Source organism: Canis aureus, chromosome 38, assembly GCF_053574225.1.
Source record: "Canis aureus isolate CA01 chromosome 38, VMU_Caureus_v.1.0, whole genome shotgun sequence".
Taxonomy (NCBI): Eukaryota; Metazoa; Chordata; class Mammalia; order Carnivora; family Canidae; genus Canis; species Canis aureus.
In genome coordinates, this window is record NC_135648.1 from 30,911,997 (window position 1) to 30,934,781 (window position 22,785).

A 22,785-nucleotide genomic window follows, 5' to 3' on the forward strand; every position below is an offset into this window, starting at 1 on the left:
ATCCTGGTGCCCTTCTGGGCGTCACCGGGACCTGGTGACTCTTGTCACCACAGGGAACTCACGTAGACCTGGTTACTGTGTTCCACACCTGGGCCTCAATAGACCTGTTGACCATGGTCCTCGCCGGCCTCACATGTACCTGTTGCCTCTGATTCCCACCGGGGCCTCACGTGTATCTGGTAACACTGGTCCTCACCTGGGCCTCATCTGGACCTCCTGACTCTGGTCCCCACCTGGGCTTCACCTGGATTTGGTGACTCTGGTCCCCACCTGGGCCTCTCCTGGACCTGGTGACTCTCTTTCCAACATGGACCTTACCTGGAACTCTTGACTCTGGTCCCCACCTGGACCTCTCTTGGACCTGGTGACTCTCTTTCCAACATGGACCTCACCTGGATCTGGTGACTCTGGTCCTCAGTTTGGCCTCACCTGGACCTGGCGTCTCTCGTCCCCACTTTGACCTAACTCAGAACTGCTGAATCTTGCCCCACCTAGCCCGCACCCAGACCTGGTGACTCTTGTCCCCAGCTATGCCTCAATTCGACCTAACGAATCTGGTCCTCACGTGAGCCTCACATGGACCTGGGACTCAGCTGGATAGAGTGGCTCTGGTTCACGCAAGGGGATCAAATGATACTGCTGACTGTGGTCTTATTCTATGCCTCACCAGGACCTAGTGATTTGTCCCCAACTCGGTCTGCATGGCCCTAGTGACTCTGGTCCTCACCCAGGCATCATTGGGACCTGGATACACTATTCCACACCTGGGCCTCACTCTGACTAGGGACCTCTGAACCCATTCTGGGCCTCAAACTAAACTAGTTACTCTGGTTCCCCCTCTGGGACTCACCCTTACCTGTTGACTCTGGTCACCCCATGGGATTCATTTGGGCTTGTTGAATCTGGTCCTTAGCTTGTCCTCACTTGGATCTGGTGACTGGTCGCCAGCTGGGCCTCACCTGGACGTGGTGAATCCTGTTGCCACCTGCGCCTCACCTGGACCTTGTGACTGTGGCCCACCAGGACCTCACCTGGATCTGGTGGCTCTGGTTCCCATATGGGGCTTTCCTGGACCTGATTCCTGTGGTCTCCATCAGGCATCACCTGGAACAAAATGACTCTGATCCATATTTGGGCCTCTCCTGGACTGTTGACTCTGGTCCTTACCTGGGCATCATTGCGACCTGGATACACTCTTATATACCTGGGCCTCACCTGGACCTGGTGACTGTGGTCCCACCTGGCCCTCACCTGGACGAGGTGACTCGTTCCCACAGGGACCTCACCTGGACCTGGTGACTCAGGTCCTCATATGGGCATCATGAGACCTGGTTTCAGTTCCACATCGGGGCTTCACCTGCACCTAGTGATTCTCGTCCCCCTCTGGGCCTCACCCTGACGTGGTGACTCTGGTCCCCACCTGGATATCACCGGAACCGCGTGACTCTGGTCCCCCTCTGGGACTCACCCGACCTGGGGACACTGGTCCTCAACTGGTCCTCACCTGGACCTGATGAATCTCGTCCCCATCTCGGTCTCACCGAGTCCTGGTGACTTTGTTCCCCACCTGGTCCTGATTGCTGTGGACTCTTTCTTGGCCTCACCTGGAACTGGTGACTCTGAACCTATCTGCGCGTCACCCAGATCTGGTGACTCTGGTCCTCACCTGGGCATCATTGGTACCTGGTGACTCTGTTCCTCACCTGAGCCTCACCTGGACATGATGATTCTGGAACCTCTCTGGGCATCTCCCTGACCTGGTGACTCTAGTCCCTACCTGGGCATCATCGGGACATGGTTCCACTGCATGGCCTGCAGGTTGGCCTCACCTGGATGTGGTATCTCTCGTCCTTACCTGGTTATCATCGGGACATGGTTCCTCTGCATAGCCTGCATTAGGGCCTCACCTGGACCTGGTGAGTGGGGTTGCCACCTGGGCCTCCCCCATACCTTGTGACACAGGTCCCCAAGTGGGCCTCACTTGGACCTGGTGAATCTGGTCCTTACCTGGTCCTCACCTGCAACTAGTAACTCTGGTCACCACCTGGGAATCACCTGGACCTGGTGAATCTGGACCCAATTGGGACTCATTCATTCCTGGTGAATTTGTTCCCCACCTGGACCTGATTGTTGTGCCTCCTGCTTGGACTCATTGGAACTGATGACTCTGATCTTAACTGGGACTCACCCAGATCTGCTGACTCTGGTCCTCACCTGTGGACCATTATGACCTGGATACTCTCTTCCACACCTGAGCCTCACCTGGACCTGATGACTCTGGAACCCCTTTGGGCCTCAGCCTGACATGGTGGCTCTGGTCCCCATCTGGATGTCACCTAGACCAGGTGAATCTGGTACCCCTCTAGGCCTCAACTGGAACTGGTGACTGTGGTCCTCAACTGGGCCTCACCGGGACCTCGTGAATATGCTCCCCACCTGCGCCTCATCTGGACCTGGTGGCTCTGGTTCTACCTGGGCATCATCGGGACATGGTTACTCTATTCTCCACTGGGACTGTCCTGATCCTGGTAACTCTGGTCCTGACTTTGGCCTCTTCTGTACCAGGTGACTCTGGCTCCAAGTGGGCCTCACCTGTAACTGGTGACTCTGATGCTAAGCATAGCCTCACCTGACCTGGTGACTGTGGTTCCCAGTGGGACCTCACCTGGACCTAATGTCTCTGGACCCACCTGGGCCTCACCAGGACCTGTTGTCTCTGGTACCCACCTGTGTAGCATCAGGATATGGTTATAGTGTTCACTAACAGTGACCCAGCCGGACCTATTAACTCCGGTCTTCACCTGGGCCACACCTGGACATGGTGACACTTCTTCCCACCTGGGTCTCACCTGGACATGGTGAGTCGGATCCCAACCTGGTCCTCACCTGTAACTGGTGATTCTCGTTCCACATTGACATCATGTGGACCTGGTGGCTGCGGTGTTTCTAGCTTCTCATGTACCTCATGACTCTGGTCCCCACCAGGGATTCACCGGGACCTGGTGAGTGTGCTTGCCACCTGCACCTCACCTGGATCTGGTGATTCTGGTCTGCACCTGAGACTACCCTGGATCTGGTGACTGTGGTCCCCACCTGGGCTTCACCTGGATTTGGGGACTCCGGTCCCCTTCTGGGCCTCACCTGGCCATGTTGACCAGGGTCCTCAACTGAGCAAAATTTGGACCCGGTGACTGTGTTCCACAACTGGACCTCACCTGGACCAGGTCACTCTGGTCCCCCTCTGGGTCTCTCCATGCCCTAGTGACTGTGAACCCCACATTGGCCTGACTTGTACCTGCTGACCCTGGTTGCCACCTGTGCCTGACCTCAAACTGTTGACTCTGGTTCTTTCAAGGGCCTCCCCTGTACCTGGTGATCCTGGTCCCCACCTGGGCCTCACCTGGACGTGGTCACTCTTGTCAACACCGGGGACTCACCGGGACCTGCTTACTGTGTTCAACACCTGGGCCTCAAGTAGAACTGTTGACCATGGTCCCCAAGCCGGCCTCACATGGACCTGTTGCCTCTGATCCCCACCGGGGCCTCACCTGTACCTGGTAACTCTGGTCCTCACCTGGGCCATATCTGGACCTAGTGAGTCTGGTCCCCACCTGGGCTTCATCTGATTCTGTTCACTCTGGTCCGCACCTGGAATTCACCTGGATATGGTGACTCTAGTCCCCACCTGGACCTCTCCTGGACCTGGTGAATCTCTTTCCAACATGGACCTCACCTGGATCTGGTGACTCTGATCCTCATTTTGGCCTCACCTGGACCTGGTGTCTCTCGTCCCCAATTTGACCTAACTCAGAACTGCTGAATCTTGCCCCACCTAGCCCGCACCCAGACCTGGTGACTCTTGTCCCCAGCTATGCCTAAATTCGACCTGATGAATCTGGTCCTCACGATGGCCTCACGTGGACCTGGGACTCAGCTGAATAGAGTGGCTCTGGTTCCCACAAGTGGCTAACCTGATACTGTTGACTGTGATCTTATTCTATGCCTCACCAGGACCTAGTGATTCTGTTCCCCATCTGGGCCTGCATGGCCCTCGTGACTCTAGTCTTCACTCAGGCATCATGGGACCTGGATACTCTATTCCACGCCTGGGCTTCACTCTGACCAGGGACCTCTGGTCCCATTCTGGGCCTCAAACTGAACTGGTTACTGTGGTTCCCCTCTGGGCCTCACCCTTACCTGGTGACTCTAGTCACCCCATGGGCTTCACTTGGGCGAGGTGAATCTGGTCCTTACCTGGTCCTCTCCCAGACCCGGGGACTCTGGTCAACACCTGGGCCTCACATGGACCTGGTGAATCTGGTCCGGTCTGGGCCTCACCCAGTCCTGACGACTTTGTTCCCCACCTGGACCTGATTGCTGTGGACTCCTTCTTGGCCTCACCTGGAACTGGAGACTCTGATCCTATCTGCGCATCACCCAGATCTGGTGGCTCTGGTCCTCACCTGGGCATCATTGGTACCTGGTGACTCTGTTCCACACCTGAACCTCACCTGGACATGATGACTCTGGATCCCCTCTGGGCCTCACCCTGACCTGGTGACTCTGGTCCCCATCTGGATGTCACCTGGACCAGGTGATTCTTGTACCCCTCTAGGCCTCAACAAGTTCTGGTGACTCTGGTCCTCAACTGGGCCTCACCTGGACCTAGTGAATATGCTCCATCTGGGTCTCATTTGGACCTGGTGACTGGTCACTAGCTAAGCAACATCGGGACATGATTCCACTGCATGGCCTGCAGGTAGGACTCACCTAGACCTGGTAACTCTGGACCCTCCCTGGGCACCATTGGGACACGGTTCTTCTGCATGGCCTGCACGTATGCCTCACCTGGCCCTGGTGAGTGGGTTTGCCACCTGGGCCTCACCCATACCTGGTGACACAGGTCCCGACGTGGGCTTCACTTGGACCTGGTGAATCTTGTCCATACCTGGTCCTCACCGGAACTGGTAACTCTGGTCACCACTTGGGAATCACCTGGACCAGTGAATCTGGTCCCCATCTGGGCTTCACCGAGTCCTGGTGACTTTGTTCCCCACCTGGACCTCATTGCTGTGGTCTCCTTCTTGGCCTCACCTGGAACTGGTGACTCTGATCCTAACTGGGTCTCACCCAGATCTGGTGACTCTGGTCCTCCCCTGTGGACCATTATGATCTGGATCTCTGTTCCAAACCTGAGCGTCACCTGGACATGATGACTCTGGGGCCCCTCTGGGCCTCACCCTGACATGGTGACTCTGCTCCCCATCTGGATGTCACCTAGACCAGGTGAATCTGGTACCCCTCTAGGCCTCAACTAGACCTGGGGATTCTGGTCCTCAAGTGCGCCTCACCGAACCTAGAGAATATGCTTCCCACCTGCTCCAAATCTGGACCTGGTGACTCTGGTTCTACCTGCGCATCATCGGGACATGGTTACTCTATTCCCCACTGGGACTGACCTGATCCTGGTAACTCTGGTCCTGACTTTGGCCTCTTCTGTACCAGGTGACTCTGGATCCTCCTGGGCCTCACCAGTCACTGGTGACTCTGATCCTAAGCATGACCTCACCGAATATTCGTTGCCCATAAAGTTCAGGGTCCACTTCTGGATTCTCTATTCTGTTTCACTGATCTATGTGTCTGTTTTTGTGCCAGTAGACTCTAGTTGTTTCAAGGGCCTCAACTGTACCTGGTGATCCTGGTCCCAACCTGGGCCTCACCTGGACGTGGTGACCTTTGTCACCACCGGGGACTCACCTGGACCTGCTTACTCTGTTCCACACCTGGGCCTCAAGTAGACCTGTTGACCATGGTCCCCAAGCCGGCCTCACATAGACATGTTGCCTCTGATCCCCACCGGGGCCTCACGTGTACCTGGTAATTCTGGTCCTCACCTGGGCCTCATCTGGACCTAGTGACTCTGGTCCCCACCTGGACTTCACCTGGATCTGGTGACTCTGGTCCCCACCTGGAGCTCTCCTGCACATGGTGACTCCTTACCAACATGGACCTCACCTGGATCTGGAGACTCTGGTCCTCAGTTTGGCCTCACCTGGACCTGGTGTCTCTCGTCCCCACTTTGACCTAACTCAGAACTGCTGAATCTTGTCCCACCTAGACCGCATCCAGACCTGGTGACTCTTGTCCCCAGCTATGCCTCAATTCGACCTGATGAATCTGGTTTTCAGGTGGGCCTCACATGGACCTGGGACTCAGCTGGATAGAGTGGCTCTGGTTCCCACAAGGGGCTCACCGGATACTGCTGACTGTGGTCTTATTCTATGTCTCACCAGCACCTAGTGATTCTGTTCCCCATCTGGGCCTGCATGGCCCTAGTGACTCTGGTCCTCACCCAGGCATCATTGGGACCTGGATACTCTATTCCACACCTGGGCCTCACATTGACCAGGCACCTCTGGTCCCATTCTGGGCCTCAAACTAATCTGGTTACTCTGGTTACCACTCTTGGTCTCACCCTTACCTGGTGACTCTGGTCACTGCTTGGGCTTCATTGGGCCTGGTGAATCTGGTCCTTAGCAGGTCGGCACCTGGATCTCGTGACTGCTCGCCACCTGGGCCTCACCAGGACTTGGTGAATCGTGTTGCCACCTGCGCCTCACCTGGTCGTTGTGACTGTGGTCCCACCTGGACCTCACCTGTATCTGGTGGCTCTGGTTCCCATATGGGGCTCTCCTGGAACTGGTTCCTGTGGTCTCCATCTGGCCTCACCTGGAACACAATGACTCTGATCCATATTTGGGCCTCTCCTGGACCTGTTGACTCTGGTCCATACCTGGGCATCATTGCGACCTGGATACTCTCTTATATACCTGGGCCTCACCTGGACCTGGTGACTGTGGTCCCACCTGGGCCTCACCTGGACGAGGAGACTGGTTCCCACAGGGACCTCACCTGGACCTGGTGACTCAGGTCCTCATATGGGCATCATGGGACCTGGTTTCTCAGATCCACATCAGGGCCTCACCTGGACCTAGTGATTCTCGTCCCCTTCTGGGGCTCTCCCTGACGTGGTGACTCTGGTCCCCACCTGGATATCACCAGAACCGGGTGACACTGGTCCCCGTCTGGGACTCACCCGGAGCTGGGGACACTGGTCCTCAAGTAGGCCTCAGCAGGACCTGGTGAATCTACTCCTCACTTAGGCTTCGACTGGACCTGTGACTCTTTTCCCACCTGGCATCAATGGGACATGGTTACTCTGTTCCCCACCTGGGCCTCACCTGGACATGATAACTTTGCTCCGCACTTTGGCCTCAACTGATCCTGATGACTCTGGACCCACCACCTAGGCCTCAATCTGGACCTGGTGACTGTGGTCCCCACCTTGGTCTCACCTGGACCTGGTGACTCTCATTCCCACATGAACCACACCTGGACCTGGTGACTGTGGTTTCTTGTAGACTCACTTTTACCTGGAGACTCTGGTCCTCACTAGGGCCTCTCCTGGATTTGGTGCCTCTGGCCTGCTTGATTGGCCTCACCTGGACCTGGGGAGTGGGGTTGCCACCTAGGCCTCACCCATACCTGGTGACTCAGGTCCCCACGTGGGCCTCCTGGACCTGGTGAATCTAGTCCTTCCCTGGTCCTCTCCCAGACCCGGGGACTCTGGTCACCACCTGGGCCTCACCTGGATCTGGTGAATCTGGTCCCCACCTGGGCCACACCCAGTCCTGGTAACTTTGTTCCCCACCTGGACCTGATTGCTGTGGACTTTTTCTTGGCATCACCTGGAAGTGGTGACTCTGATCCTATCTGGGCGTCACCCACCTGGTGACTCTGGTCCTCACCTGGGCATCCTTGGTACCTGGTGACTCTGTTCCACACCTGAGCCTCTCCTGAACATGATGACTCTTGAACCTCTCTGGGCCTCACCCTGACCTGGTGACTCTGGTCCCCATCTGGATGTCACCTGGACCAGGTGATTCTGGTATCCCTCTAGGGCTCAACCAGATCTGGTGATTCTGGTTCTCAACTTGGCCTCACCTGGACCTAGTGAATATGCACCATCTGGGCCTCATTTGGACCTGGTGACTCTGGTCCCTCTCTGGGCATCACCGGGACATGGTTCCACAGCATGGCCTGCAATTTGGCCTCACCTGGACCTTGTGAGTGGGGTTGCCACCTGGGCCTCACCCATACGTGGTGACACAGGTCCCCACGTGGGCTTCACTTGGACCTGGTGAATCTGGTCCTTAAGTGGTCCTCACACGGAACTGGTATGTCTGCTCACCACCTGGGAATCATATGGGCCTGGTGAATCTGGTCCCAATCTGGGCCTCACCCTGTCCTGGTGACTTTGTTCCCCACCTGGACCTGATTGCTGTGGACTCCTTCTTGGCCTCACCTGGAACTGGTGACTCTGATCCTATGTGAGCCTCCCCCAGATCTGGTGACTCTGATCCTCACCTGTGGACCATTATGACCTGGATACTTTGTTCCAAACCTCAGCCTCACCTGGACATGATGACTGTGGATCCTCTCTGGGCCTCACCCTGACCTGGTGACTCTGGTCCCCATCTGGATGTCACCTGGACCAGGTGATACTGGTACCCCTCTAGGCCTCAACCAGATCTGGTGACTCTGGTCCCACTTGGCCCTCACCAGGACCTGGTGTCTCTGGTACCCACCTGGTTAGCATCAGGATATGGTACTTTGTTAACTAACAGTGACCCATCGGGAACTATTAACTCTGGTCTTCACCTGGGCCACACCTGGACATGGTGACACTTGTTTCCACCTGGGTCTCAACTGGACATGGGGAGTCGGATCCCCACCTGGTCATCACCTGTAACTGGTGATTCTCGTTCCCACGTGGACATCATGTGGACCTGGTGGCTGCAGTGTTTCTAGGTTCTCATGTATCTCGTGTCTCTGGTCCCCACCAGGGCCTCACCGGGACCTGGTGAGTGTGGTTGCCACCTGCACCTCACCTGGACCTGGTGATTCTGATCTGCACCTGAGACTACCCCGGATCTGGTGACTGTGTTTCCCACCTGGGCTTCACCTGGATTTGGGGACTCCGGTCCCCATCTGGGCCTCACCTGGCCCTGTTGACCATGGTCCTCAACTGGGCAAAATTGGGACCCGGTGACTGTGTTCCACAACTGAACCTCACCTGAACCAGGTGACTCTGGTCCCCCTCTGGGTCTCACCGTGCCCTAGTGACTGTGAACCCCACTTTGGCCTGACTTGGACCTGCTGACCCTGGTTGCCAACTACGACTGACCTCGAAGTGTTGACTCTGGTTCTTTCAATGGCCTCCCGTGTACCTGGTGATCCTGGTCCCCACGTGGGCCTCACCTGGAAGTGGTGACTCTTGTCACCTCCGGGGACTTCCTGGACCTGCTTACTGTGTTCCACACCTGGGCCTCAAGTAGACCTGTTGACCATGGTCCCCAAGCCGGCCTCACATGGACCTGTTGCTTCTGATCCCCACCGGGGCCTCACGTGTACCTAGTAACTCTGGTCCGCACCTGGGCCTCATCTTGACCTATTGACTTTGGTCCCCATTTGTGCTTCACCTGGATCTGGTGACTCTGGTCCCCACCTGGACTTCACCTGGATCTGGTGACTCTGGTCCCCACCGGGACCTCTCCTGGACCTGGTGTCTCTCTTTGAACATGGACCTCACCTGGATCTGGTGACTCTGGTCCCCACCGGGACCTCACCTGCATCTGGTGACTCTGGCGTGCAGGTTGGCCTCACCTGGACCTGGGTAGTGGGGTTGCCACCTGGGCCTCACACATAGCTGGTGACTCAGGTCCCCACGTGGGCCTCATTTGGACCTGTTGAATCTGGTCCTTAGCTGGTGTTCTCCCAGACCCGAGGACTCTGGTCACCACCTGGGAATAACCTGGACCTGGTGAATCTGGTCCAAATCTGGGCCTCACCAAGTCCTGGTGACTTTCTTCACCACCTGGACCTGATTGCTGTGGATGCCTTCTTGGCGTCACCTGGAACTGGTGACTCTGATCCTATCTGCGTGTCACCCAGATCTGGTGACTCTGGTCCTGACCTGGGCATCATTGGTACCTGGTGATTCTGTTCCACACCTGAGCCTTACCTGGACCCGATGACTCTGGAACCACTCTGGGCCTCACCCTGACCTGGTGACTCTGGTCCCCATCTGGACCTCTCCTCAACCAGGTGACTCTCTTTCCAACATGGATCTCACCTGGATCTGGTGACTCTATTTCCAACATGGACCTCACCTGGATCTGGTGACTCTGGTCCTCAGTTTGGCCTCACCTGGACCTGGTGTCTCTCGTCCCCACTTTGACCTAACTGAGAACTGCTGAATCTTGTCCCAACTAGGCCACACCCAGACCTGGTGACTCTTGTCCCCAGCTATGCCTCAATTCGACCTGATGAATCTGGTCCTCACGTGGGCCTCACATGGACCTGGGACTCAGCTGGATAGAGTGGCTCTGGTTCCCACAAGGGGCTCACCTGATACTGCTGACTGTGGTCTTATTCTATGCCACACCAGGACCTAGTATTTCTGTTCCCCAACTGGGCTTGCATGGCCCTAGTGCCTCTCCTCCTCACGCAGGCATCATTGGTTGATGGACCCAAAGATACTCACCCTGGATACTCTATTCCACACCTGTGCCTCACTTTGAACAGGGACTTCTGGTCCCATTCTGGGCCTCAAACTAAACTGGTTACTCTGGTTCCCCTCTGGGCCTCACCCTTACCTGGTGACTCTGGTCACCCTTTGGGCTTCACTAGGGCCTGGTGAATCTGGTCCTTAGCTGGTCCGCACCTGGATCTGGTGACTGGTCGCCACCTGGGCCTCACCTGGACTTGGTGAATCCTGTTGCCACCTGCGCCTCACCTGGACCTTGTGACTGTGGTCCCACCTGGACCTCACCTGGATCTGGTGGCTCTGGTTCCCATATGGGGCTCTCCTGGACCTGGTTCTTGTGGGCTCCAACTGGCCTCACCTGGAACACAATGACTCTGAACAATATTTGGGCCTCTCCTGGACCTGTTGACTCTGTCCTTACTTGGGCATCTTTGTGAGCTGGATACTCTGTTATATACCTGGGCCTCACCTGGACCGGTGACTGTGGTCCCACCTGGGCCTCACCTGGACGAGGTGCCTGGTTCCCATAGGGACCTCACCTGGACCTGGTGACTCAGGTCCTCATATGGGCATCATGGGACCTGGTTTCTCAGTTACACATCGGGCCCTCACCTGGACCTAGTGATTCACGTCCCCCTCTGGGCCTCACCCTGAGGTGGTGACCCTGGTCCCCACCTGGATATCACCAAAACCGCGTGACTCTGGTCCCCCTCTGGGACTCTCCCGGAGCTGGGGACACTGGTCCTCAACTGGGCCTCAACAAGACCTGGTAAATCTACTCCTCACTCAGGCCTCGTCTGGACGTGTGACTCTTTTCCCACCTGGCCTCAATGGGGCATGGTTACACTGTTCCCCACCTGGGCCTCACCTGGACATGATAACTTTGCTCCACTCTTTGGCCTCAACTGGTCCTGATGACTCTGGTCCCGCCACCTAGGCTTCAATCTGGACCTGGTGACTCTGGTCCCCACCTGGGTCTCACCTGGACATGGTGACTCTCGTTCCCACATGAACCACACCTGGACCAGGTGAATGTGGTGTTCTTGTAGACTCACATTTACCTGGTGACTCAGGTCCCCACTAGGGCCTCACCTGGATCTGGTGACTCTGGCCTGCAGGTTGGCCTCCCCTGGACCTGGTGAGTGCGGTTGCCACCTGGACCTAACCCATACCTGGTGACTCAGGTCCCCATGTGGGTATCTTGAACCTGGTGAATCTGGTACTTACCTGGTTCTCTCCCAGACCCAGGGACTCTGGTCACCACCTGGGACTCACCTGGACCTGGTGAATCTGGTCCCCATCTGGGCCTCACCCAATCCTGGTGACTTCGTTCCATACGTGGACCTGATTGCTGTGGACACTTTCTTGGCCTCACCTGGAACAGGTGACTCTGATCCTATCTGCGCGTCACCCAGACCTGGTGACTCTGACTCTAACCTGGGCATCATTGGTACCTGGTGACTCTGTTCCCCACCTGAGCCTCACCTGGACATGATGACTCTGGAACCTCTCTGGGTCTCACCCTGACCTGGTGACTCTGGACCCCATCTCGATGTCACATGGACCAGGTGATTCTGGTACCCCTCTAGGCCTCAAGCAGATCTGGAGACTCTGTTCCTCAACTGGGCCTCACCTGGACCTAGTGAATATGCTCCATCTGGGCCTCATTTGGACCTGGTGTCTTTGGTCCCTACCTTGGCATCATCGGGACATGGTTCCACTGCATGGCTTGCAGGTTGTCCTCACCTGGACCTGGTAACTCTGTTCCCTACTTGGGCATCATCGGGACATGGTTCCTCTTCATGGCCTGCAGGTTGGCCTCACCTGGACCTGGTGAGTGGGGTGGTAATCTGGGGCTCACACATATATTGTGACACTGGTCCCCACGTGGGTCTCACTTGGACCTGTTGAATCTCGTCCTTAAATGGTCCTCACCCGGAACTGGTAACTCTGGTCACCACCTGGGAATAACCTGGACCTTGTGAATCTGGTACCCATCTTGGCCTCACCCAGTCCTGGTGACTTTGTTCCCCACCTGGACCTGATTGCTGTGGACACCTTCTTGGCCTCACCTGGAACTGGTGACTCTGATCCCAACTAGGCCTCACCCAGATCTGGTGAAGCTGGTCCTCAACTGTGGACCATTATGACCTGGATACTCTTTTCCACACCTGAGACTCACTTGGACATGATGACTCTGGATCCCCTCTGGGCCTCAGCCTAACATGGTGACTCTGGTACCCATCTGGATGTCACCTAGACCAGGTGAATTTGGTACCCCTCTAGGCCTCAACTAGACCGGGAGATATGGTCCTCAACTGGGCCTCACAGGGACTTAGTGAATATACTCCCCACCTGCGCCTCATCTGGACGTGGAGACTCGGGTTCTACCTGGGCATCATCGGGATATGGTTACTCTATGCCCCACTGGGACTGACCTGATCCTGGTAACTCTGGTCCTGACTTTGGCCTCTTCTCTACCGGGTGACTCTGGCTCCACCTGGGCCTCACCTGTAACTGGTGACTCTGATCCTAAGCATGGCCTCACCTGACCTGGTGACTGTGGTTCCCATCGGGACCTCACCTGGACCTCATGTCTCTGGTCCCACCTTGGCCTCACCAGGACCTGGTGTCTCTGGTACCCAACGGGGTAGCATCAGGATATGGTTACACTGTTCACTAACAGTGACCCAGCCGGACCTATTAACTCTGGTCTTCACCTGGGCCACACCTGGACATGGTGACACTGGTACCCACTTGGGTCTGACCTTAACATGGTGAGTCGGATCCCCGCCTGGTCCTCACCTGTAACTGGTGATTCTCGTTCCCACATGGACATCATCTGGACCTGGTGGCTGCAGTATTTCTAGCTTCTCATGTACCTCGTGACTCTGGTCCCCACCAGGGCCTCACCGGGACCTGGTGAGTGTGGTTGCCACCTGCACCTCACCTGGACCTGGTGATTCTGGCCTTCACCTGAGACTACCCTGGATCTGGTGACTGTGGTCCCCACCTGTGCTTCACCTGGATTTGGGGACTCCGGTCCCCATCTGGGCCTCACCTGGCCCTGTTGACCATGGTCCTCAACTGGGCAAAATTGGTACCCGGTGACTGTGTTCCACAACTGGACCTCACCTGGACCAGATGACTCTGGTCCCCCTCTGGGTGTCAATGTGCCCTAGTGACTGTGAAACCCACTTTGGCCTGACTTGTACCTGCTGACCCTGGTTGCCACCTGCACCTGACCTCGAACTGTTGACTCTGGTTCTTTCAATGGCCTCCCCTGGACCTGGTGATCCTGGTCCCCACCTGGGCCTCACCTGGACGTGGTTCCTCTTGTCACCACCGGGGACTCACCTGGACCTGCTTACTGTGTTCCACAACTGGGCCTCAAGTAGACCTGTTGACCATGGTCCCCAAGCCGGCCTCACATGGACCTGTTGCCTCTGAACCCCACCGGGGCCTCACGTGTACCTGGTAACTCTGGTCCTCACCTGGGGCTCATTTGGACCTAGTGACTCTGGTACCCACCTGGGCTTCACCTGGATCTGGTGACTCTGGTCCCCACCTGCACTTCACCTGGATCTCGTGACTCTGGTCCTCAGTTTGGCCACACCTGAACCTGGTGTCTCTCGTCCCCACTTTGACCTAACGCAGAACTGCTGAATCTTGCCCCACCTAGGCCGCACCCAGACCTGGTGACTCTTGTCCCAAGCTATGCCTCAATTCGATCTGATGAATATGGTCCTAACGTGGGCCTCACATGGACCTGGGACTCAGCTGGATAGAGTGGCTCTGGTTCCCACAAGGGGCTCACCTGATACTGCTGACTGTGGTCTTATTCTATGCCTCACCAGGACCTAGATATTCTGTTCCCCATCTGGGCCTGCATGGCCCTAGTGACTCTGGGCCTCACCCAGGCATCATTGGGACCTGGGTACTCTATTCCACACCTGGGCCTCACTCTGACTAGGGACCTCTGGTCTCATTCTGGGCCTCAAACAAAACTGGTTACTGTGGTTCTCCCTCTGGGAATCACCCTTACCTGGTGACTCTGGTCACACCTTGGGCTTCATTTGGGCCTGGTGATTCTGGTCCTTAGCTTGTCCTCACTTCGATCTGGTGACTGATCGCCACCTGGGTCTCACCTGGACTTGGTGAATCCTGTTGCCACCTGTGCCTCACCTGGACCTTGTGACTGTTGTCCTACCTGGACCTCACCAGGATTGGTGGCTCTGGTTCCCATATGGGGCTCTCCTGGACCTGGTTCCTGTGGTCTCCATCAGGAATCACCTGGAACAAAATGACTGTGATCCATATTTCGGCCTCTCCTGGACCTGTTGACTCTGGTCCTTACCTGGCCATCATTGGGACCTGGATACTCTCTTATATACCTGGGCCTCACCTGGACCTGTTCACTGTGGTCCCACCTGGGCCTCACCTGGACGAGGTGACTGGTTCCCATAGGAACCTCTCCTGGACCTGGTGACTCAGGTCCTCATATGGGCATCATGGGACCTGGTTTCTCAGTTCCAAATCGGGGCCTCACATGGACCTGGAGATTCTCGTCCCGCTCTGGGCCTCACCCTGACGTGGTGACTCTGGTCCCCACCTGGATATCACCAGAACTGGGTGACTCTGGTCCCCCTCTGGGACTCCCCCGGAACTGGGAACAATGCTCCTCAACTGGACCTTAACAGGACCTGGTGAATCTACTCGTCACTCAGGCCTCGTCTGGACCTGTGACTCTTTTCCCACCTGGCATCAATGGGACATGGTTACTCTGTTCCCCACCTGGGCCTCTCCTGGACATGATAACTTTGCTCCACACTTTGGCATAAACTTGTCCTGATGACTCTGGTCCCCCCACCTAGGCCTCAATCTGGACCTGGTGACTGTGGTCCCCACCTGGGTCTCACCTGGACCTGGTGACACTCGTTCCCACATGAACCACACCAGGACCTGGTGACTGTGGTGTTCTTGTAGACTCACATTTACCTGGTGACTCTGGTCCCCACTAGGGCCTCACCTGGATCTGGAGACTCTGGCCTGCAGGTTGGCCTCACCTGGAACTGGTGAGTGGGGTGGCCACCTGGGCCTCACCCATACCTGGTGACTCAGGTCCCCCCGTGGGCCTCTTGGACCTGGTGAATCTGGTCCTTACCTGGTCCTCTCCCGGACCCGGGGACTCTGGTCAACACCTTGATTCACCTGGACCTGGTGAATCTGGTCCCCATCTGGGTCTCACCCAGTCCTGGTGATTTATTCCCCCCCTGGACCTGATTGCTGTGGACTCTTTCTTGGCCTCCCCTGGAAATGGTGACTCTGATTCTATCTGCGCATCACCCAGACGTGGTGACTCTGGTCCTCACCTGGGCATCGTTGGTACCTGCTGACTCTGTTCCACACCTGAGCCTCACCTTGACATGATGACTCTGGAAAATCTCTGGGCCTCACCCTGACCTGGTGACTCTGGTCCCCATCTGGATGTCACCTGGACCAGGTGATTCTGGTACCCCTCTAGGCCTCAACCAGATCTGGGGACTCTGGTCCTCAACTGGGCCTCACCTGGACCTCGTGAATATGCTCCATCTGGGCCTTATTTGGACCTGGTTACTCTGGTCTCTACCTGGGCATCACCGGGACATGTTTCCACTGCATGGGCTGAAAGTTGGCCTTACCTGGATCTGGTAACTCTGGTCCCAACCAGGGCATCATCGTGACATGGTTCCTCTGCATGGCCTGCAGGTTGGCCTCACCTGGACCTGGGGAGTGGGGTTGCCACCTGGGCCTCACCCATACCGTGTGACACAGGTCCCCACGTGGGCCTCACGTGGACCTGTTGAATCTTGGCCTTACCTGGTCCTCACCCGGAACTGGTAAGTCTGGTCACCACCTGGAAGTCACCTGGACCTGGTGAATCTTGTCCCCAACTGAGCCTAACCCAGTCCTGGTGAATTTGTTGCCCACCTGGACCTGATTGCTGTGGACTCCTTCTTGGCCTCACCTGGAACTTGTGATTTGATCCTAACTGGGCCTCACCCAGATCTGGTGACTCTGGTCCTCACCTGAGGACCATTATGATCTGGATACTCGGTTCCACACGTGAGCCTCACCTGGACATGATGACTCTTAATCCCCTCTAGACCTCAGCCTGACATGGTGTCTCTGGTCCCCATCTTGATGTCACCTAGACCAGGTGAATCTGGTACCCCTCTAGGCCTCAACCAAATCTGGTGACCCTGGTCCTCAACTGGGCCTCACCGGGACCTAGTGAACATGCTCCAAACCTGCGACTCATCTGGACCTGGTGACTCCGGTTCTACCTGAGTATCGTCGGGACATGGTTACTCTCTTCCCCACTGGGACTGACCTGATCCTGGTAACTCTGGTCCTGACTTTGGCCTCTTCTGTACCAGGTGACTCTGGCTCCACCTGGGCCTCACCTGTAACTGGTGACTCTGATCCTATGCATGGCCTCACCTGACCTGGTGACTGTGGTTCCCATCGGGACCTCACCTGGACCTCATGTCTCTGGTCCAAACTGGGCCTCACCAGGACCTTGTGTCTCTGGTACCCACCTGGTTAGCATCAGGATATGGTTACACTGTTCACTAACAGTGAACCAGCTGGACATATTTACTCTGGTCTTCACCTGGGCCACACCTGGACATGGTGATTGTGGTCTGCACCTGAGACTACCCTGGATCTGGTGACTGTGGTCCCCACCTGGGCTTCACCTGGATTTGGGGACTCCGGTCCCCACCTGGCCTTCAGCTGGCCCTGTTGACCATGGTCCTCTACTGGGCAAAATTGGGACCCGGTGACTGTGTTCCACAACTGGACCTCACATGGACCAGGTCACTCTGGTCCCCCTCTGGGTGTCACCGTGCCCTAGTGATTGTGAGCCCCACTTTGGCCTGCCTGGGACCTGCTGACACTGGTTTCCACCTGCGCCTGACCTCGAACTGTTTACTGTGGTTCTTTCAAGGGCCTCCCCTGTACCTGGTGATCCTGGTCCCCACCTGGGCCTCAACTGGACGTGGACTCTTGTCAACACCGGGGACTCACCTGGACCTGGTTACTGTGTTCCACACCTGGGCCTCAAGTAGATCTGTTGACCATGGTCCCCAAGCCGGCCTCACATGGACCTGTTGCCTCTGATCCTCACTGGGGCCTCACGTGTACCTGGTAACTCTGGTCCTCACCTGGGCCTCATCTGGACCTAGTGACTCTAGTCCCTACCTGGGCTTCACCTGGATCTGATGACTCTGGTCCCCACCTGGACTTGACCTGGATCTGGTGACTCTGGTCCCCACATGGACCTCTCCTCAACCTGCTGACTCTCTTTCCAACATGGACCTTACCTGGATCTGGTGACTCTCGTCCTCAGTTTGGCCTCACCTGGACCTGGTTTCTCTCGTCCCCACTTTGACCTAACTCAGAACTACTGAATATTGCCCCACCTAGGCCGCACACAGACCTGGTGACTCTTTTCCCCAGCTATGCCTCAATTCGACTTGATGAATCTGCTAATCACGTGGGCCTCACATGGACCTGGGACTCAGCTGGATTGAGTGGCTCTGGTTCCCACAAGGGGTTCACCTGATACGGGTGACTGTGGTCTTATACTATGCCTCACCAGGAGCTAGTGATTCTGTTCCCCATCTGGGCCTGCATGGCCCTTGTGACTCTGGTCCTCACACAGGCATGATTGGGACCTGGATACTCTATTCCACACCTGGGCCTCACTCTGACCAGGGACGTCTGGTCCCATTCTGGGCTTCAAACTAAACTGGTTACTCTGGTTCCCCCTCTGGGACTCACCCTGTCCTGGTGACTCTGGTACCCATCTGGATGTCACCTGGACCAGGTGATTATAGTACCCCTCTAGGCCTCAACCAGATCGGGTACCCTGGTCCTCAACTGGGCCTCATCTGTACCTAGTGAATATTCTCCATTTGGACCTCATTTGGACCTGGTGTCTCTGGTCCCCACCTGGGCATCATCGGGACATGGTTTCACTGCATCGTCTGCAGGTTGTCCTCACCTGGACCTGGTTAATCTGTTCCTTACCTGGGCATCATCGGGACATGGTTCCTCTGCATGGCCTGCATGTTGGCCTCACTTGGACCTGGTAACTGTGGTTCCTACCTGGGCATCATCAGGACATGGTTCCAATGCATGGCCTGCAGGTTGGCCTCACTTGGACCTGGTAACTGTGGTCCCTACCTGGGCATCATCAGGACATGTTTTCTCTGCATGGCCTGCAGTTCGGTCTCACCTGGACCTGGTGTGTGGGTATGCCACCTGGCCCTCACCAATGCATGGTGACACAGGTCCCCACTTGTGTCTCACTTGGACCTGGTGAATCTGTTCCTTACCTGGTCCTTATCCGGAACAAGTAACTCTGGTCACCACCTGGGAATCACCTGGATCTGGTGAATCTGGTCCCCATCTGGGCCTCATCCAGTCCTGGTGACTTTCTTACCCACCTGGATCTGATTGCTGTGGACTCCGTCTTGGCCTCACCTGGAACTGGTGACTCTGATCCTAACTGGGCCTCACCCAGATCTGGTGACTCTGGTCCACACCTGTGGACAATTATGACCTGGATACTCTGTTCCAAACCTGAGCCTCACCTGGACATGATGACTCTGGATCCCCTCTGGGCCTCAGCCTGACATGGTGATTCTGGTACCCATCTGGATGTCACCTAGACCAGGTAAATCTGGTACCCCTCTAGGCCTCAACTAGAACTGGTGACTCTGGTCCTCAATTGGGCCTCACCGGGACCTAGTGAATATGCTCCCCAACTGCCCCTCATCTGGACCTGGTGACTCTGGTTCTACCTGGGCATCATGGGACGTGGTTACTCTATTCCCCACTGGGACAGACCTGATCCTGGTAACTCTGGTCCTGACATTGGCCTCTTCTGTCCCAGGTGACTCTGGCTCCACCTGGGCCTCACCTCTAACTGGTGACTCTGATCCTAAGCATGGCCTCACCTGACATGGTGACTGTGGTTCCCATCGGGACCTCACCTGGACCTCATGTCTCTGGACGCACCTTGGCCTCACCAAGCCCTGGTGTCTCTGGTACCCACCTGGGTAGCATCAGGATATGGTTACACTGTTCACTAACAGTGACCCAGCCGGACCTATTAACTCTGGTTTCACCTGGGACACATCCTGGATATGGTGACACTGGTTCCCACCTGGGTCTCACCTGGACATGGTGAGTCGGATCCCAACCTGGTCCTCACCTGTAACTGGTGATTCTCGTTCCCACATGGACATGATGTGGACCTGGTGGCTGCAGTGTTTCTAGCTTCTCATGTACCTCGTGACTCTGTTCCCCACCAGGGCCTCACCGGGACCTGGTGAGTGTGGTTGCCACCTGCAGCTCACCTGGACGGGGTGATTCCGGTCTGCACCTGAGACTACCCTGGATCTGGTGACTGTGGTACCCACCTGGGCTTCACCTGGATTTGGGGACTCAGGTCCCCATCTGGGCCTCACCTGGCGTGTTGACATTGGTCCTCAACTGGGCAAAATTGGACCCGGTGACTGTGTTCCACAACTGGACCTCAACTGGACGAGGTGACTCTGGTCCCCCTCTGTGTCTCACCGTGCTCTAGTGACTGAAACCCCACTTTGGCCTGACTTGGACTTGCTGACCCTGGTTCCCACCTGCGCCTGACCTCGAACTGTTGACTCTCGTTCTTTCATGGGCCTCCCCATTACCTGGTGATCCTGGTCCCCACCTGGGCCTCACCTGGACTGGTGACACTTGTCACCACCGGGGACTCACGTGGACCTGCTTACTGTGTTCCACACCTGTGCCTCAAGTAGACCTGTTGACCATGGTCCCCAAGCCGACCTCACATGGACCGGTTGCTTCTGATCCCCACCGGAGCCTAACGTGTACCTGGTAACTCTGCTCCTCACCTAGGCCTCATCTGGACCTAGTGACTCTGGTCCCCACTTGGCCTTCACCTGGATCTGGTGACTCTGGTCCCCACCTGCACTTCACCTGGATCTAGTGATTCTGGTCCCCACCTGGACCTCTCCTGGTCCTGGGACTCTCTTTCCAACATGGACCTCACCTGGATCTCGTGATTCTGGTCCCCTCCTGGAATTCACCTGGATCTGGGGACTCTGGTCCACACCTGGACCTGACCTGCATCTGGTGACTCTGGTCCTCAGTTTGGCCTCACTTGGATCTGGCATCCCTCGTCCCTACTTTGACCTAACTCAGAACTGCTGAATCTTGCCCCACCTCGGCCGCAACCAGACCTGGTGACTCTTGTCCCCAGCCATGCCTCAATTCGACCTGATGAATCTGGTCCTCACGTGGGCCTCACATGGACCTGGGACTCAGCTGGATTGAGTGGCTCTGGTTCCCACAAGGGGCTCACCTGATACAGCAGACTGTGGTCTTATTCTATGCCTCACCTGGTCCTAGTGATTCTGTTCCCATCTGGGCCTGCATGGCCCTAGTGACTCTGGTCCTCACCCAGGAATCATTAGGACCTGGATACTCTAGTCAACACCTGTGCCTCACATTGACCATGACCTCTCGTCCCATTCTGGGACTCAAACTAAACTAGTTCCTGGTTCCCCTTTGGGCCTCACCCTTACCTGGTGACTCTGGTCACCCGTTTGGCTTCACTTGGGCCTGGTGGATCAGGTCCTTAGCTGTTCTCACCTGGATCTGGTGAATGGTCTCCACCTGGGACTCACCTGGACTTGGTGAATCCTGTTGCCACATGCGCCTCACCTGGACCTTGTGACTGTGGTCCCACCTGATCTCACATGGATCTGGTGGCTCTGGTTCCCATATGGGGCTCTCCTGGACTTGGTTCCTGTGGTCTCCATCTGGCCTCACCTGGAACACAATGACTCTGATCCATATTTGGGCCTCTCCTGCACCTGTTGACTATGGCCCATACATGGGAATCATTGGGACCTCGATACTCTCTTATATACCTGGGCCTCACCTGGACCTGGTGACTTTGTTCCCACCCCGGCCTCTACTGGATGAGGTGACTGGTACCCACAGGGACCTCACCTGGAACTGGTGACTCAGGTCCTCATATGGGCATCATGGTACTTGGTGTCTCAGTTCCACATCGTGGCCTCACCTGTACCTAGTGATTCTCGTCCCTCTCTGGGCCTCAGCCTGACGTGGTGACTCTGGTCCCCACCTGGATATCACCAGAACCGGGTGACTCTGGTTCCCCTCTGGGACTCACCCGGATATGGGGACACTTGTCCTCAACTGGGCCTCAATAGGACCTGGTGAATCTACTACTCACTTAGGCATCGTCTGGACCTTGTGACGCTTTTCCCACCTGGCATCAATGGGACATTGTTACTCTGTTCCCAACCTGGGCCTCACCTGGACATGATAACTTTGCTCCACTCTTTGGCCTCAACTGGTACTGATGACTCTGGTCCCCCCACCTAGGCCTCAATCTGGACCTGGTGACTGTGGTCCCCACCTGGTTCTCACCTGGACCTGGTGACTCTCGTTCCCAGATGAACCACACCTGGACCTGTTGACTGTGGTGTTCTTGTATACTCACATGTACCTGGTGACTCCAGTCCCCACTAGGGCCTCACCTGGATCTGGTTACTCTGGCCCGCCGGTTGGCCTCACCTAGACCTGGTGAGTGGGGGTGCCACCTCGCCTCACACATAGCTGGTGACTCAGGACCCCACGTGAGCCTCTTGGACCTGGTGAATCTGGTCCTTACCTGGTCCTATTCTAGACCCGGGGACTCTATCCCCATCGGGGCCTCATCTGGACCTGGTGAATCTGGTCCCCATCTGGGTCTCACCCAGGTCTGGTGACTTTGTTCCCCACCTGGACCTGATTGCTGTGAACTCTTTCTTAGCCTCACCTGCAACTGGTGACTCTGATCCTATCTGGGCCTCACCCAGATCTGGTGACTCTGGTCCTCACTTGGGCATCATTGGTACCTGGTGACTCTGTTCCACGCCTGAGCCTAACCTGGGCCCGATGACTCTGGAACCACTCTGGGCCTCTCCCTGAACTGATGCCTCTGGTCCCCATCTGGATGTCACCTGGACGAGGTGATTCTGGTACCCCTCTAAGCCTCAACATGATCTGGTGACAGTGCTCCTCATCTGGGCCTCACTGGACCTAGT